The sequence below is a fragment of the Muntiacus reevesi genome, chromosome 3 (assembly GCF_963930625.1).
Source record: "Muntiacus reevesi chromosome 3, mMunRee1.1, whole genome shotgun sequence".
Lineage (NCBI taxonomy): Eukaryota > Metazoa > Chordata > Mammalia > Artiodactyla > Cervidae > Muntiacus > Muntiacus reevesi.
Genome location: NC_089251.1, coordinates 153750566 through 153755828, shown reverse-complemented (window position 1 = coordinate 153755828; position 5263 = coordinate 153750566). Strand labels below are relative to the sequence as shown.

Here is a 5263-nt window from a genome sequence, read left to right as displayed (position 1 = left end):
AAATCAACTGAGCTGCTCCCCATCCATCCTCAGAGGTTTCAGGATGAGGCTTTGTGATGTCAGCCTCGTGGAGGCCTGCCATTGGCTGGTGAAGTGACTAACTGACGTCATAATCATAAGGGTGTGGTCCCCTACATATAGGAGTATTCAGGGGCTCTGGAGCAGACCACTGGGAGTCTTCAAAATGGCCAGGGTTGCCTCACTGGCCCTGTTCAGATGGGAGAGCCATGGCCTCCGAGGAGCTGTATGAGGTTGAAAGGATCGTTGACAAGAGGCAAACAAGAAAGGGAAGACAGTGTATTTGGTTCGGTGGAAAGGCTGCGGCAGGGAGGTGGAACAGCACCTGGTGAACTGCGAGGAGTGCATCCACGACTTCAACCGGCACCACACCGAGAAGCAGAAGGAGGGCACCCTCACTAGAGCCAAGCGGACCTCCCCAAACAGCGGCCAGAAGCAGATCTCCAGATCCACCACCAGCAGCTTCTCCAAGGCCGCCCCAAGGCCCTAGTGGTGGGCAAGGAGCACGAGGCCAAGAGCAGCCCACTGTTTACCGCCAGCCAGAAGTTCCAGAAGAGCTCCGCGCAGGGCCTAGCCACCTACAAGAACATGGATCTGGCCCAGTCAGGCAACAGGATTCTCGTGCCCAAGAGCCCCATAAAGACTGGGACTGTGCTGGACAGCCTTCAGGACGAGAGCGCCGAGAATCCGAACCCCATGGAGCAGGGACCGGAAGACACAGCGGCCCCAGAGGCGGCGGCCGAGAAGCGGATCGGGGCCCTACTGAGTCCGGGGGCGGAGCGGGAGAGCATGGGGAGCCAGCCCTGGATACACCCGTTGTTGCCACAGGCGTCGGGCCCTGTGAAGGCCGCCATGGCCACGGGGCTGGCCGTGAAAGGGAATGGCACGTCCCAGTTGGTGGACACGCTGACGGCCAATTGCACAAGCCCCCTGCAGACATCAGTCATGGGAGTGAAAGCTGGGAAGAGGAAGTTCATCAAGGACAGGCGAGACCAGCCCTTTGACAAGCAGCTGCGCTTCAGCGTGTGGAAGAGGGAGGACGCCTACAGGTACCGGGACATCGTGGTCCGGAAGCAGGACGGCTTCACCCACATCCTGCTGTCCACCAAGTCATCCGAGAACAACTCGCTGAACCCGGAGGTGATGAAGGAGCTGCAGAGCGCGCTGAGCATGGCCAACGCCGACGACAGCAAGCTGGTGTTGCTCAGCGCTGTGGGCAGTGTCTTCTGCCATGGCCTGGACTTCCTCTACTTCATCCAGCGCCTGCCGAATGACCCCAAGAGGGAGAGCGCCAGGATGGCTGAGGCCATCAGAAACTTCGTGAACACCTTCATCCAGTTCAAGAAGCCTATTGTCGTAGCTGTGAATGGCCCAGCCATTGGGCTAGGAGCATCCATCCTGCCTCTCTGTGATGTGGTCTGGGCCAACGAAAAGGCATGGTTCCAGACGCCCTATACAACCTTCGGACAGAGTCCAGACGGCTGTTCCACCGTCATGTTCCCCAAGATTATGGGAGAAGCATCTGCCAATGAAATGCTGTTCAGAGGGCGGAAGTTAGCGGCACAGGAGGCATGCAGCAAAGGGCTGGTCTCTCAGGTGTTCTGGTCTGGGACCTTCACCCAGGAAGTCATGGTTCGCATCAAGGAGCTTGCCTCTTGCAACCCCGTCGTGCTGGAGGAATCCAAGGCCCTTGTGCGCTGCAACATGAGGCTGGAGCTGGAGCGGGCCAACGAGCAGGAGTGTGAGGTGCTCAAGAAGATATGGGGCTCTGCTCAGGGCATGGACTCCTTGCTCAAGTACCTGAAGAGCAAGATAGACGAGTTCTGACTGGCCGCTCCACCTCACCAGGGCGTGCGGCGCCGGACCTCACGGCCTGCGCCAGGCTCGTACCGAGCTCCCTCTGGGAAGCAGGACTTGAGACAGACAAGCTATTTATTGCCAAGGAGTTCTGAAGTACTGTAACTTTAAAATAAATAACTACAAAACTCAAAAAAAAAAAAAAAAAAGAAAAGAAGCTACTGTAAATCAGCACAAAAGCAAGGATATATTAATAATGGAAAGGTATTGTGAAATTTAAAAATTATAAATGCCAGATTTATAAGTTGACTGATTTTTTATTTTAGTAGATGTATTTAATATGCATGCTAACCTCAAATCAATAAATGGTCAAGATTGCGACTTTATAAGTAGCATAATTTAAATAAAATATTTTGAAATTCCATGTATTATGAATATACTAATTAGGATTTTAGAAAAGACATTGCTGTATTTAAACAAATGAGAGCATACTAGAAAATAACTCTATCTCAAACTTCATCTGCAGCTTTATGTCTTCTTCTCTTGATAACTACATTTTCTCACAGATTAGCTGTTATTTATTGTCCTCATTTTTATTGTTTTCCCTTCTGTATAAAAAATGCAGTTATGTTTTTCATCTTTAAAAAAAATAAGAATTGCCCTATATGGAGAATTTTGAAAATTTCATAACAGAGTATGAGAAAGATTATCAATCTAATGAACATTTATTCTACTGTCTGCTGATAACCATTCTAGAAAATGTAAGATATTTTATCACAACAGAAATCTAATTGACTTCTGGATATATTCCATTTAACATTTCACAAATTCTCCAAATTATAATATTCAACTCTAAATTTATTATTAGATCTGTCAAAATTAGGAAAGTATTATATTATATTGGTGAGTAGATAGTGATTAAAACCAGAGAGCTATAAAGTAGGTGAAAAGGAAAGTTGAGATTCTGGATGTACTCTAAAGGTAGAACCTGTAGATATTGATGGTCAGTTGAATGTGGAATGGGAGAAAAAGGAAGGCAAAAGGATAACTCTAGTATTTTCAGTCTCAGCAACTGAGAGTATTGTTTTTATTTATTTCCACTTTGGAAGGAGTAGCTTTCAATTAAAAGGTATTAAGATTTTAATTTTGGACATATTTAGTTTGAGAATGTCTATAAGAGACCAAAGTAAGGATACTGAGAATACAGTTAAAAATACAGGGGATTCACCTGGTTGAAAGGGATGATTTTGAGAGATTTAAATATATAGTTGAATTTAAAAAGCCATGAGAATGTAAAAAAAAATAGTTTATAAATATAGTAGACAGAAATGTAGGGGGTTGAGGAGAGGAACTGGCAAGCAACAGGCCATTGGCAAAATCCACTATTTAATTTTATAGATAGTTTTATTGGAATACATACATGTCCATTTGTTTCCATATTGCTGATAAATGATTTTGCACTACAATTCCTGAGTGGAATAGTTGCAACAAACATTACCTGTCACACATAAGCCATTTACTACCTGGCCCTTTACAGAAGAAGTTAACTTATCTCTGGTATACAGGAAAGTAGTTAGTAGTGACTAAAGGTTGTATCACTTTTCACTATAGTTTTCCAAGGAGAGTCCTGGTTTATACCCCATTGTCAGAACAAATAAGCAACAGACTCTTTCAATTCCTGACAGGTCTTTGGGAAATATATTATGTAATCATCCAAACTGAGATTAAAATAGAAAAATTGCATCTAGACCTCAATAGCTAATATCATGTCATTACATTTTATTACAGCTAAATGGTACCAAAGTATGAAACCATGTGCAATAGTTACTTTAATAGCCTCCAAAGTAACTTATTCTCTAGTTAAATTTAGTCAGATGCTAACAGTATGTGCTATATGGTAATGGAAAAGAGGGAAATGGCACCACAAAATAAGTTATACAGTAAGGAAAAGCAATAAACCTAGTATTTTTCTACCCTGGAAACCTCCTATCACTTTAATAGTGACACTTAGCAATAGAGAATAAGATCAAAGATACTCTGGACTTATTAGTTGGGCTGCAATTATTCTGTGTTCAATTCAGAGTAACTTGAATAATACGGACTAGTGTCCATTTCAAAAGGACTTATGCAAGCAGACCGTGGCTCTCAGGACTGTTGTATTCAGCGCCCCTGACCCCATGGCAGGCCCCTGTTGACCCACTGCAGATGGTGACTGCAGCCATGAAATTAAAAGATGCTTGCTCCTTGGAAAAAAAGTAATGACAAACCTAGAAAGCATATTAAAAAGCAGAGATATTACTTTGCCTGCAAAGGTCCGTATAGTCAAAGCTGTGGTTTTTCCAGTAGTATGGATGGATGTGAGAGCTGGACAAGAGAAAAGGCTGAGCATTGAAGAATGGATGCCTTTGAACTATGGTGTTGGAGAGGACTCGTGAGAGTCCCTTGAACTGCAAGGAGATCAAACCAGTTAATCCTAAAGGAAATTGACCCTGAATATTCATTGGGAGTACTGATGCTGAAGCCGAAGCTCCAATATGTTGGCCATCTGATGCGAAGGGTCGACTCATTGGAAAAGACCCTGATGTTGGGAAAGACTGAAGGTAGGAAGAGAAGGGGATAACAGAGGATGAGATGGTTGGGTGGTATCACTGACTCACTGGACATGAGTTTGAGCAAATGTTGCAAGATGGTGAAGGACAGGGAACACTGGCTTGCTGCAGCCCATGAGGTCGCAAAGAGTTGGACATAACTGAGCAACTGAACAGCAATAAAAGTCATATGGGGACCTCATACTTTGTAATCTTTTCCTCCAGGAGTCCTGCTGGTTCTCACAAGGAGAATGGAAATAATGCAGAGAAAGTTCTCCTATGGTACTGACTGAGAGTGGAAGAACAGCCACCGTGAACTCCTCTCAGACACCTCCTCTTATTAAAAAAAGAGGGGTAGGACATCATCAAAAGACTATGATGAAATACTGCAGTTAGGGGAAAGGAACTCCACTCAGCCGCAACCTCGTGTCTTACTAAGGAAGAGAAGAGTGCCTTAATCAACTTTTTTCCTGGAAATGGAGCAGGAAAATTGGAGGATATCTGCTGTTGCTGGGGGAGGTAATAGTGAAAAGGGAAAAAGTCTATCTTTGGGTGAGGGACAGAAACACTTATGAAGGCCATCTGTCCCAAGACACAGGTCCAGGGTGCACTACAAAGACCAGAGCTTAATCAGTTTAGAGATTACCCTCCCAACACTCTATCCCCAGGCTAACAAACCTCCATTAATAATAATGCACTGACCTCAGCACAGTCTTTTGAACAGAATGGGCATTAAGAATATCTTATGAAAGAAAGAATAAAAAAAGAGAAAAAGCAAAGAACTCTTCTGTTACATTTTTTAAATGTTGAATTTGTTCCAGATAACAATGTGCATTTGTCAAAAACAAGCATAGGAAGTG

General features: G+C 44.2%; 1 pseudogene; it reads left to right on the top strand.

Moving 5' to 3' along the window:
• The first annotated feature begins 227 nt into the window (after window positions 1–227).
• Window positions 228–1845, top strand: LOC136163267 (chromodomain Y-like protein pseudogene; annotated as a pseudogene).
• The last annotated feature ends 3418 nt before the right edge of the window (window positions 1846–5263 follow it).